The following is a 14,064-nucleotide window of genomic DNA, read 5'->3' as shown; positions in this document are numbered from 1 at the left end:
AGAGAGCTTTCCCACTGACCTTCGAGGCTGTCTTTGGCATTAAGGGTATGAGAAATCTGGAAACTGCCATAGCGGCCAGTGATTTAGTTCCCTGAGGCCTCCTCCTGTCCTGTCAGCATGAACCCTCTCTGGGTTTTGCTCAGCTCTGAGTAGGGTGTGATAGACTCCTCCTGTAGGCCTTCCAAATTGTCTTGGCCTGGAAATCTACTTCACTCTGTCATTGTGTGCCTTTTGCTGCTCTAGAATTTGTTTAGAGTCAGTTTTAGAGGTATTTTGTGGGGTTTGGGGGGAGAACTCAAAGAAGTCACTGCTTCTACCCAGTCATCTTGGCTCTGCCCCTGTCATACCTACCTTTTGAAGTTCTTTTCTTATACTGTTCCAATTGGAGCCATAGAGAGCTAGTAGCACATTAGAAATGACCAGAACCATGCCACTCTTGTGTTAGATGGAGATTGAGTATACATTTTCCATGTGTTTCTCTAATATGGCCAGAATACGGTAATGTAAGATATCTCTGTAACATACATGGATGATATCTGATAATAAAACATGAAGCTAAAACTGTGTTTCTTATCATTTAAAAATATTAAATTCAGAATTGATTATTTATTTGGTGGTCCCAGATAGGAGGATCTTCTTTATTCACACCAGAAAAAAGTTATATATTGGTGGGCTTTACTTTTAAAACCTGCATTAGTTCATTTTTGATGGTGAATCTCTTGTAGAAAAAATAGAAGCATTTCTAAGAAAGAACCAATGCAGCATATATTTGCATGGTCTTATTCAATATCAGTAGGTAGAGTTTGAATTATTTTGATGTATTGCATCTTTATACAAGTAATGTTTTACTATATGTATAAAATAGATGATATTTATCTAGCTACTTGTGAATATTATATATTTTACCTCATTTAATACTTTTAACAACCATTAGACTATTATATTTTCATTGTCTAAATTTTATAAATGAGAAAACTCAGCCTGAGAGGTTGTGATTTGCTCATTTTGACACAGTAAGTGTCTGAGATGGTATGGAAATTCAGGTCTTCCTGATGAAAAATCCAGCTTTCTCTACTATGCCATCTACCTATTCATAGATGCAAAAAGTTAGAGAAAATGAGTGCTTCTTAAAAATATTGCCTAGTAGAATATATAAAAATGATTTTTAACTGTTTGTGAAAACAGTTTAGGTATATAGTATAGGGCTAGAGGGGAGAGAACCTTCTCTCTTCTGGGTTCCAAAGAAGTAACATCAATATAAACTCTAAAAATGGAAAGAAAACTATGACAATCATTACTTTTGTACATTCTATTGCTGACCACCAATCTCTCCTTCTCCACTAGTTCCTTCTCCATCAAATTAGATAGTGTTGTCTTTTCTTAAAGTAGTAGGGTCATCCTACAGCCCTCTAACAACAATCCTGCCTGCTGGTACTGTCGGGGACTTTCTGCAAAGGCTCTTCATTGCTTTAGTGGTGAGAAGCACTCCAAAACAAAAGACAACAAAAAGTTTCACTTTAATTACCATTACAAGCCCTCTCAAGTTTTCATCCTATGGCTTTACCTTTCTTGTAATATCCAGTTTTAAGGAAAAAAATAATTTATAGTGACTGCTTCCACTTTCTCTACCACCATTCAGCCTCTTACAATTTGTCTTCAATTGTTCTTCTGCCCCAGCACTTGTTTCCACTAAAGGGATAATGAACTTCCATACTGACAAATACAATGATCTGTTTTATACTAGAAATAGTAAATAGGTGGTATTTATATTGCACTTTGATTATCTTTTTAAAAGCACTTTACAAATATTATCATATTTTATCTTTAGAACAACCCTGGGAGGTAGGTGCTAAGGGGATAATTCCTCATCTTCCAAAGGAGCAAACTGAGATAGAGATTAAGTGACTTGCCCAGTGTCATGGAACTAGTAAGTGTCTGAAGATAAATTTGAACAGATATCTTCTTGACTACAGGTCCAGAATTCCATCTACCATACTATATGGACATTCTTTTATTACATATTTTGTCAGATATTCCTGTTATTCTTTTATAGATCCTGACCAAGTTACATTTTCCTATTTTGAAAAGTTGGTGAAATGATATGAATTCATTCAATTTGGGCGATATCTTTTCATGTTGATGTAATCTGTACTACCAAATCACTCAGTGTATAACTTCATGACAGCATTTGTCTAATAAAAAAGTATTAACATAGATAAATTTTCAAAGCCAGGTCTTCCTTTATTCAGTTCTGCTCAGTTTCTTTAGAAAAGAGCTGTTCCAAACAAATTTTACATCACAAGATTGAATGTTGCCCTTAGTCACCAAATGAGTATAATTTGTAGATCTTTTTAGATCTAGTGTGACCCAAGAAATAGAGAACCAACTTTGAAGCCGGAAAGAATATGGTCTAATTCCTGCCTCTGAAATCTATAGTATGTATGATTATGTCTTTCCTCTCTTTTTTATCAAGTTGTTCCAAAGCAATTTTCCAATTCTACTTTTGTTTCACAACTGAATTTATACCAAGAAACTGAAGGACATACTTCATCTTACTTGTGTCTCAAATACTAATCTTCTGAGTCACTTGTTAAAAATGTCATTTCTCTAGCCATTCTAGGCCTAATGACCAAGCATTTACATATTAAAAATACTATAATATTAAAACTTATTGATATAATAAGATAAATGAAGAAACTATTAGAAATTGTCATTTTCAATTCCTTTGCAGATGAGAATAAACTTCTGGAATTCCTTCAATGACTCCATTACATTATCTTTGTTCATTTCCCTGAAGTCAAAAAATATTTAGAGTGATACCTTGATTCTAACTTCACTTTTTTTTAGATGAACTGCCCCTTTCATATTTAATGCATTCTTCTCCTTTATCACATTAAATCACTTTTGTTTCCTCATTGCAATCTTGGTCTTATGCCTCATTTCTTTTTTAAAATTTCTTTTTATTATTTTTTCATTTACATGTAATTTTTTTAACATTTCAAAAAATGAGTTTTAAATTCCTTACCTTCCTTCTTCACCTACCGCCTAATTAGGAAGAAAAGCAATTTGATGTAAGTTATACATTTATCCTCATGTAAAGCATTTCCTTATTACTCATATTGTGAAAGAAAAAAAAATACAGACCAAAAAAGAAAACAAAAGTTTTAAAAGTATGCCTTGATCCGAATTCAGACCTCTTCAGTTTTTTCTCTGGAGGTGGATAGTGGAGGTGGCTGCAATTCTGGTGGCAGCAGCAATAGCAGGAGCAGCAGGCAGCTGCTTTCAGAACTCTAGGTCCACCGACTGTAGGGGGAAAGAAATGGCTGATCAAAGCAGGAGTACAGGAATCTCTTTGATGACACTGAGGCAGTGTTCTCTTGCATTGCCCTGCTTGGATGTGGGTCACAGTTTTGGTTGGCAGTCCTTGGGGGAGGAGAAGCACTGGGGTGGCAGAGCTTGTGGTGGCTGTGGAGAGGGAGTCCTCTTGGTAGTTACACAGGCATTTATAATTCTCCTCTTTTTTCGTGTTAATCAGTCTGACAGGTGAGATGTGATACCTCAGAGTTGTTTTGATTTGCATTTCTCTAAAGAATAGTGATTTAAAATATTTTTTTATGTGACTAAAGATACCTTTAATTTCTTCCTCTTAAAACTGCCTGTTAATATCCTTTGACCATTTATCAATGGGGGAATGACTTGCATTCCTATAAATTTGACTCAGTTCTCTGTATATTTTAGTAACAAGGCCTTTATTAGAGACACTGGTTGTAAAAATTCTTTCCCAGTTTTCTACTTTTCTACTAATCATGGTTGCATTGGTTTCATTTGTACAAAACCTTTTGAATTTAATGTAACCAAAATTATCCATTTTGCTTTTCATCATACTGTCCATCATTTATTTCATCATAAATCTTCCCTTCTCCACAAGTCTGAGAGGTAAATTATTCCTTGCTCTCCCAGATGATTCATACTATCAGCCTTTATGTCTAAATGGTGAAACTGTTTTAACTTTATTTTTGTATATGTTGTAAGATACTGGTCGATGCGCAGTTTCTCCCATTCTATTTTCCATTTTTTTCCAGCAGTTTTTGTCAAATAGTGAGTTCCTATCCCAGAAGTTGGAGTCTTTAAGTTTAACAAACAGTAGATTACATTAATCATTGACTAATGTGTCTTGTCTACCTAGCCTATTCCACTGGTCCACCACTCAATTTCTTCACCAATACCAAGAAGTTTTGAGGATTGCTGCTATAAATATAGTTTAAGATCTGATTTGCCTATGCCTTTTCCTTTATCCCATTGATATTCTGGATGATATACCCTTCCAGATGAATTTTGTAATCATTTTTTCCAGCTCTAGAAAACAATTTTTGGTAGCTTAATTTATATGGCACTAAATAAGTAAATTAATTTAGGTAAAATTATCATTTTGATTATATTAGCTCAGCCAAACCATGAGCAACTAGCATATCTCCATTTATTTAGCTCTCACTGCATTTGTGTGAAAAGTGTTTTGAAATTGTATTCATATAGTTCCTTGGTTTGGTTTTTCATGTAGACTCTAAAATATAATGTCTACAGCAACTTTATTTTTTTAAATCATTATTTATTTAATATTTTTTGTTTTCACCATTAATTTTCACAAGAGTTTGAATCACAAATTTTCTCCCCTTTTCTACCTTCCTGCCAACTCCAAGATGGCATATATTCTGATTGCCTTCTTCTCCAGTCAGCTCTCCCTTCTGTCACCCTACTCCCCACCATCCCCCTTTCCCTTAATTTCCTATAGAGCAAGATACATGTTTATACCCCATTGCCTGTATATCTTATTTCCTAGTTGCATGCAAAATTTTTTTTGAACATCTGTTTTGAAAATTTTGAGTTAAAAATTCTCTCCCCTCTTCCCACCCCACCCAGCCAGTTAAGCTGCAGTAGCAGAATCTTCTTCCACACCTCTGAGTTCATAAACAGTAAAGATGTTGAATAATTATTAAGAAGGAGAATAAAGGGCCACATTGCTGGCACTGGATAAAGCACTCTGTTGCTTTGTCTGTATTCAGATGTAGGTGGTATTCCTTGATAGCAATCCCAGGGTGAGGAGTAGTAGGGACTCTCATCACAGTCATTGACAGAAAACCATCCTTATGGTCACTCACAGAAAAGAGCATAGGCCAGGAGAGTAGTAAATGCATTCCACCACCTTGGAGAACTGTAAAATTACAGGTCCCTACATGTATCTCTTAAAACAGCTACAGAAAGCCCCTGAAATTTGGGATGGTGTACCTTCTACCCTGAAAGTATTACCCCAATTTAACAAAGGAATAGACTGGAAAAATGAGCATGCAACAGTAACTAATTGTGACCATAGAAAGTTACTATGGTGACAAGGGAGACCAAAAGGCAAACTCAGAAAAAGATAGCAAAGTTGAATCTCCTATACCTGAAGCCTCCAAGAAAAAATATGAATTTGTCTCAGTCCATGGAAAAGCTCAAAAGACATTTGGAAAATCAAGTAAGAGGCAAAATTGGGAAGAGAAATGAGAGTGATGCAAGAACATTATGAAAACTGGAAAAGATAAATCATAAGGGATTTAAGTAACATTACACTGTTTACACAAATAGATGGGAAAATTATACTTGTAACTTAACTTCTCTTGATTGGGACTGTTAGGAGTGTATATAGACAACATACAGTTATGAAAGGATAATATCTAAAAAAGTAAAATGTGGTGATGAAAAATGAATGTGCTGAGAGAAAGAGAAAGGGAGAGGTAGAGGGATATAAATTATTTCACATAAAAGAGGCAAGAGAAAGCTTTTATGGTGGAGGTGAATATGGGGGCTGCAGAAGGGGAGTGAGTGAACCTTGTATTTCTCAGAATGGGCTCAAAGAGAATAACATACACACTCAATCAGGTATGGAAATCTATTTTAGTCTACAGGAAAGTAGGAGGGGGAGGGGATAAAAGAAGGGTTGGGTAGGATAGATGGGAGGAAAGATTGGGAGAGGCAACAGTCAGCAGCAAAACGCTGTTGAGGAGGGACAGGGTGAAAGGAGGTAGCGACTAGAATGAAAAGGAATGGGTAATAGGATGTAGGGAAATACATGCAGGAATTGTTAACTATAAAAAATTGAAACAAGTTTCTCTGATAAAGGTCTCATTTCTTAAATATATAGAGAACTGAATCAAATGTATAAAAATGAGTCATTCCCCAATTGATGAATGACAAAGGGATATGAACAGTATTCACATAAAGTAATCAAAGCTATTTGTAGCTGTATGAAAAGATGTTCTCAATCACTATTGATTGGAGGAATACAAATTGAAATATATCTCATGTACTACCTCATACCTATTATATTGGCTAATAGGAGAGCAAAGGTAAATGACAAATGTTGGAGGGTTTGTGGGAAAAAAATGACACATTAATGCACTGTTGGTAGATTTGTGAACTGATTCAACCACTCTTTAGAGCAATTTGGAGCTATGTCCATAGGGCTATGGAACCAGGCCTTTATCCTTTGCCCTAGTAGTGCCAGAACCAGGTCTTTATGGAAAAAGATAAAAAAAAACAAATAAAAATGAGGGAGAGGAAGGAGAGGACCTATGTGTATGGAAATATTTGCACTAGTACTTTTCTAATAGCAGGGAATTAGAAATTGGGGTGATGGCCATCAAGTGGGGAATGGGTGAACAAATTGTGCCAAGTGATTGTAATGGAATATTATTATACTATTAGAAATGATAAGCACGATGCTCTTGGAAAGGAAAAAAAACCTGGAAACACTTTCATGAGGTAATGCAAAGTGCAATGTGCTTAATACAAAGTAACAGAAATATTTCTAGATGATCGGCTATGAATGCCTTAGCTATTCTCAGCAATACAATGATCCAAGACAACTCTGAAGGACTTATGATGAAAAATGCTATCCAACCCTAGAGGAAGAAAAAAGCTGATGGTATCTGAATATGGATTGCAGTGAATGCATTAACTTATTTATTTTTTACCTTATTTTTCTTGAGGTTTTTTTGGTGGGACATTGCATTTTCTTTCACAACATGAATAAAATGGAAATATGATTTGCACGAATATGCATGTGTATTCTATACTGAATTCCTTGTCTTCTCAATGAGTAGTGGGCACAGGGAGGGAGGAAGGGAGAGAATTTGTAATTCAAAGTTCTGGAAACAAATGTTTAAAATTGTTCTTATGTGTAATTGAGGAAAAATAAAAGTTAAGAATTAAATAAAAAAAGTAATTTGTAAATTAACTAGTAATTCATTCATTTGAAATACAGGGAAAATGTAATTGACTTTCCAAATTGTTCATGAATATTGACAAGCAAAATTTACAAAGTATTTATGCAAGATCAGAGGGAATAAGAGGATTCCCTGAATAAACATAGTTTTTATAATTCACAGAAAGAAAACCATTACTTTCAGAGAATAGCCTTTATTCTTATGTTTCATATACTCTATGTACCAATATTCTCACATATTTTCAATATATGTAGCAACAATATATTTCATTTCTATTTAAAGAACTTTAGAAAAAAAAATAATTCCTATCTTCAGTTCCCCCTTTCCCTTGCTCTCTTAATTTCTTCCACAAATGGATCATATAACATTATTCCACAAGTGTAAATTTTCATTACATAACAATTCACAAAAGGAAAAATTCTCCACAGAAATAGATAGAATTCTCCTGAAAGAAACTTATTTTAAAGTAACATACTGAGTTTATTATTTACTTAAAAGTAAAAGCAGGTTGCATGTAATATTCTTGTTTCTATGATCGATGCATAGTTGCCTAGTCTACTTTGTAAATGGAAAAGATCATTTTATTTGCTGTTTCTTTAGTTCAGGATTAAAAAGAAAACAGAATTTCATAGGATGAATGTTGTGTAAATGTCTTGATTTTCAACAAATGGAAGGGAGATGAATCAGTAAGTTATAGATCAGTGATACTTCCTGAAATTCCTGGGTAAATTTGAATGTATGTTATTAAATATATGGTTGATGAACATAAGAGAAAAGTTGCAACCACAAAGAGTCAGCATGGTTTCATCAAGAGCAATTCATATTTTTTCATAATAATATTAACATTAACTAACAGTTCTATAGCATTTTAAGGCTTCTCAAAGGGCTTTACAGATTTTATCTCACTTTATTCTCTCAACAACCCTGGGTGGGTAGGTGCTATTGTTAACCCCATTTTACTTACATATGAGGAAACTGAGGCAGAAAGATAAAGTCACTTGATAAAGTCATACAACTGTGAACTGTGAACAACTGTGAAACTGAGGCTGGGTTTAAGCTCAGAACTTCCTGACTCCAGTGCTCTATGCACTTACCACCTTGCTGCCATCATCTCACACTTGCATAACTGTGTTGTTTTATTTTAGCAACATATTCTGGGAATGGAGCGCTAGTTTACTGGGAAGTGAATATTGCATTAAATTAATACATATAAATATACATGCATGCATACATATATATGTATGTATATAATATATATCCATATTAGTTACATTGTAAAAGAAAACACTAACAAAAAACTCAAAAATATAGATATAGATATATGCACAGAGATGCGTATGTGTGTGCCCATTTGTGTATACATATACAAAATGCCAGACTAACCCCATTTCATTTCTTACAAAGTTATTAGTATGGTAGATCAATGTGGAATTAGAAACTTGGAAAGAAAGGAAGATATGTCCAATAAAGGACTCATTTTCCCTTCTCCTTTGACTTAGCTTCTTCCTAATCTCCCCATTCTAGTTGCTCAGATTTGCAAGTTGCAAACTTGGAGTCATCCCCAATTTTTCCTTCTTCAACTGTCATCAGGCACCAAGTCTTGTCCGGTTTCCTTCCACAGCTCTTTTGATCTACCTCCTTGGCTCCTTTTAACCATCATTCTAATTTTATCCTCACCACCAGTCACCAAAATGACTACAGAAGCCTTCTAATTTGTTACTTTACCTCAAGCTTCTCTGTTCTCCAATCTACCCTCTATAGCAAGTTGCCACATTGCTTTTTCAAAAGTCTGATAATGCTATTTATTCAAGGAGCTCCCATGGCAGCCTACTACTCTTAGGATTAAATAAAAACTCTTGTGTTTTAGTACATTGAAGTCTTTCACAATATGGCCCTAGTTTGCCATTCCAAATTATTGTATATTTCTTCTTTTCATGAATTCTAGAAAGATCTTGTGCTTTTTAAAATTATTATCATTATTAGAACATGCTTCAGTACATTTCTTCTGTTTTCCTTTGAAAAGGTCAACTCCAATGTCCCTCCTAACTTCTATCTTTTAAAACCATAAGCTTCTTTCAAGCTAAAATTCAAGTCCTACCTCCTATAGGAAATCTCCCCTAAAAAGCTCCCACCTTCCACTGAGTCCCTACCTGACATTTTTCTTTGTCTTTGCTTTCTCTGGGGACTTACCCAGACTGCTTAACATGGAGATATCCTACATCCTACGTTTTTTTAATTACACAGTATTGGTAATTTAGGTGGGACATTTTTTTCTGTTTTCTCTTTGGGAATGCTAAAGTAATGAAGTGCCTTTGATTAAGCTTTACTAGGTGCACAGCCCCAGGCTCACACCCTTTTGCTGTTTAGGTGTGACACCTTCAGGCCCTGAACAGGGTGTAAAAGCGCAAAGGTTAGCATTTTGTCTGGGACTCTCACTCACTGCAAGACTTTTGATGTGGAGACTCTGGGTAGCCATTGTTAAGAGCCCCCAGACATTGAGGAAACCCAGATATTTTGTTTGTGAATTGTGATTTGAATCAGACAAGGTCTGTCCATTGGTGTTTGTAATTTCTATTTGTTCTGAAGTTCAGGTTTCTGGCTTTTCCTCCTGAACTAAAAGAGTTATATTTGTATGTGGGATTAAAGTGAGATTGTTAACACTTTGTAGTTACTTTCCTTAATAAAGTAGATCAAAGAACCTGTGTTGGCAGCCCTCTGAGCACTTGTTGTTGTTGGTAGCTGCTAGCTAAATTGTTGTTTCACATACTAGCCTTCTTTGATTGATTATTTAACAGGAATAGACTTAATTTGAAAACTAGCCAGACTGAGACAGTAACTATCTTTCCTGCTCACTATTTTTCTGATGCATTCAAAGGATAAACATTACAGTTTTCACCCATCACATTGATACCATGAACCCAACAGGGAGGGAGATACCTTCCTCCTCTCTCTTCTACCTTAGGTCCTGAGAAATGGGCCTATGGGCAGCTCTCTTAGTTTTTTTTTTCCTTCTCAGTTTCAGGTGACATTAGTGATCTCTACCAGACACAAAGTTCAAGCCAAAGTAACCCCAGATCCCAAGCTCCTCTTGAAATGTTGTAGCCAGCCTGCCCAGAAGGAATACCCTAAGAAGTAGAGATGTCTGGGACTTAGAGCTGGGATTATGTTCTAAAGGAAGTGAATTAAGTTATAGACATAATCTTTTTCTCCTTTCCAGAGACTGAATTGATAGGGGAGAGAGGATTAAGTTCCACATGTCAGGGAGTAAGTTTGTATATTTGTGATTATACCTTTTGATGTAAATGTTCTTTTGTAAAGGTTAATCTAACAGTAGTTAAATGAAACTGGGTTGAAAGGAACCATACCCTACAGATGAAGGAACACCATTTGAAGAGCAAAATGTTGCCTCCAGGCCTTTAAGCTATGGGGGGAAGGGCAGTCATCAGTATCACATTGTTTATATTTCATAATTACTTAAATGTGTCCATATTACCCTCCCTTAGAACGAAAGCTCCTTGAGGTGAGTGACTAATTATTTTCTTCATATGCACAATGCCTAAAATAGTTTTCAACATCAAATAGATGCTTAATAAAAGCTTTTTAAATAACATGAATTATGGATGTGTCATATGGAGAATAAACCCATGCACATGTATGTGCATATAATGTATGTCTGAATATATCCACCCATGTACATATAACTATATGTGCATGCATAATATGTATATATTGTGCATGCATATTTGTCTTTCTGTTTGTTTATGTATGTGAATGTCGTATATATGAAATTTCCCCCCCCTCAATCATATATATACCTCCAAGAAATATTCGATCTAATAGAAAGCTATGCTTTATCTCATGATGATTAACTAAGCCTGAGAAAATAAAACAACAACAACAACAACAAGAAACAGATGACAAATTTTCCTGATGAATTGAGAGGGAGGAAGAAGGGTTTGATACCCTGAATGACATTTAATAGCATTATGTCTGGAAAAAATCTTTCTTCAAATACTTTCTCCAACCATTTTGATAAGAGATAGCCATTCTTTTCTATACCTGGTCACAACTTTGTCATTTGCACTATCCATTCTTCCTAAATTCCAAAAATATCCAATCCTTTTACAATTAATGCTACTTTTACAATATGAAGAAATATCTATTCATTTTTCTTAAGTTCAAGAATAGATAGTTGTAATTACTTTTAACCACTACAAAACCATCAAGAATGAATATTATTGATTTACAAAGACAAAGAGGAGCTGCTGAGAAGAGATATGAGAAGGAAATTTCCCCCTACTCCTTTTCAGTGGTCTGAGGTATGAGGGTGTGGGGAGGGAGTAAATTTCAGATTTTTTAATAGATTAATCATTTTTGCTGATGTTTTTCTTCCTTTTTTTGGAGGGGGAAGGCAGGGCAATTAAGGTTAAGTGACTTGCCCAAGGTCACACAGCTAGTAAGTGTGTCAAGTGTCTGAGGCTGGATTTGATCTCAGGTCCTCCTGACTGCAGGGCCGCTGTTCTACTCACTGTACTGCCTAGTTACCCCCTCTTCCTTTTCTTAATTTTCTTTATAAAATATTCTTTGTAATATGAGTTTGTTCTTTAGCTGTGGAAGGAAAGGGAGACAGAGGAAAATTTAGACTGTCTAAAACACATATCAATAAAATTTTTATTTTTAAGAAATCAACTACTCTTCAGTTTTGAAATTTAATTGACTCAGGAGATTAAAAACTTTGGCTGCTGACCATTTCCTGGTTTCTAGAAGTTTAAAAAATACTAAGATTTCCATATTAACTCTGAGGCTTGGCTGCTGGGGCCAAGGCCAAGGCTTGGGATGTAGCTCCAGGGAAGGCAGCCAGGTCATAGCCCTCAGCTGCTACCACTGCCTCTGCTGGATCTCAGCCCAATTTACCATAAAAGGGGGATTTCTGCCCCCTAGGACTGAAAAGCTTCAACTTTCAACCATGCTGAAGCTTCTTGTTGTGGGGGTGCCAACCAGATGTTTTTTCTGCAAAGGATCTGTGGTGGGGCAGGGTAATGTGTCACCAGCAGGAACCGAGAAGCAGACACAATGGCGCTCACTGAGTTAGGACTTCTACTAATAGAGAAGTGTAGATGAATGACCCCTAGTTCCACCACAGTTGAAGAAGAGGAAACATCTCCAGTACCCCAAGAAGATGAAGAGGAGGTGCGGATACTGACATTACCGCTACAAGCCCACCATGCCATGGAGAAGGTGGAGGAGTTTTTATATAAGGTATGGGAAGGACATGGTGGGTCATCCTGTATGATGTGCTCCCTGACTGCCTGAAGGACAATGATTACCTTATACATGGTCACAGACAACCCATGCCTTCTTTCTGTGCCTGTTTTAAGAGCTTCTTCCTTATCCATATTGAGACTGGTAATATTTGGACCCATCTTCTTGGTTTTGTGCTGTTTCACTTTTTAGGAATCTTGACCATGCTCAGACCAAACATGTATTTCATGGCCCCTATACAGGAGAAAGTGGTCTTTGGGATTTTTTTTCCTGGGTGCTGTGCTCTGCCTCAGTTTCTCCTGGTTTTTTCACAGCATCTATTGTCATTTTGAAAAAAGTCTCTTGGACATTTTCCAAATTGGACTATTCAGGGATTGCTCTATTGATCATGGGGAGCTTTGTCCCCTGGCTCTATTACTCATTCTACTGCTCTCCACAGCCATGACTCATCTACCTCTCCATTGTCTGTGTCCTGGGTATCTCTACTATCATTGTAGTTCAGTCAGACTGTTTTGCCACACCCAAACACAGGTAAACAACAGCAGGAATGTTCCTGGGACTGGATTTGAGTGGGGTTGTGACCACCATGCACTTCACTACTGCAGAAGGCTTTGTCAAGGCAACAGCTGTGGGCTGGATGTGTTGGTTCTTCCTCATGGCTGTGACATATATCACTAAAGCTGGGCTATACGCTGCCTGAATCCCTGAGCACTTTTTTTCCTTGCAAATCCAATATATGGTTCCAGTCACATCAGATTTATCATGCCCTGGTGGTGGTGACAACCTTTGTCTACTTTGATGGTGTATCCAACCTTCAGGAATTCCATTATGGCCTTGAAGATGGCTGCACTGATGACTCCCTTCTCTGAGTCCATCCAGTACAGAGATAAAGGAGGAGCTTCCCAAGTGCCTTTTAAAAATTGTTTCTTTGCTGAAATGAAAAGAAGACTTGAGTTGTCTGTTTCTGGAAGAAACCTCTTAGTAAGTTCCATGCCAGCTGAGCCTCAGCCCACTCTTACATCCAATAGGCTGTCAACTCTCAATTTCTACATCTAGGACTGGAGCTGATGGCCTGCCTAAGTCACTCCTTTCCCTCTTCAGAAGAGCAACCAGTCACCTCACATGGGCATTGTTTTGAAACTCATGTTCAAATTCCCTTCTACCCTCCCTTCCCCAGTCATTTTGGAAATAGCAAAAGAACTGGGTTTCTTCAGAAATTCTGTTTCTAGTAGAAAATGTTTCCCCATTTATACTTTTTAAACTGGATTAGAGCTGTCCACTCTTTTCATAGCACACTTCTGTAAACAAAGCTAACTTGGTCCCAACTTTCCAGGGCCTGGATCTCCACATAGAATAATAGGAATAAAGCCACCCAATTTTACCAAGCTGGCCACTCATTAAAGTGTACCCAGGCTTTACCCAACTTGTTTTAATTCCCCCACCACCACCTTAACCCCCCAGCAGAGTAATGTAAAATTAAAGAGACAGAAAATATTTAATATTTAATACTAAGCTTGAAAAGGGAGCTGTGTATCATTGC

The 14,064-nt window shown here is 36.4% G+C and overlaps 1 pseudogene; it reads left to right on the top strand.

Annotated features, from left to right (window-relative positions):
• Window positions 1-12,228: 12,228 nt before the first annotated feature.
• On the top strand, window positions 12,229-13,393 carry LOC118847350 (annotated as a pseudogene).
• The last annotated feature ends 671 nt before the right edge of the window (window positions 13,394-14,064 follow it).

The sequence above is a fragment of the Trichosurus vulpecula genome, chromosome 4, assembly GCF_011100635.1.
Source record: "Trichosurus vulpecula isolate mTriVul1 chromosome 4, mTriVul1.pri, whole genome shotgun sequence".
Classification (NCBI taxonomy): Eukaryota; Metazoa; Chordata; class Mammalia; order Diprotodontia; family Phalangeridae; genus Trichosurus; species Trichosurus vulpecula.
The sequence above is the reverse complement of the archived record's forward strand: the minus strand, read 5'-3'. Positions and strand labels throughout refer to the sequence as shown.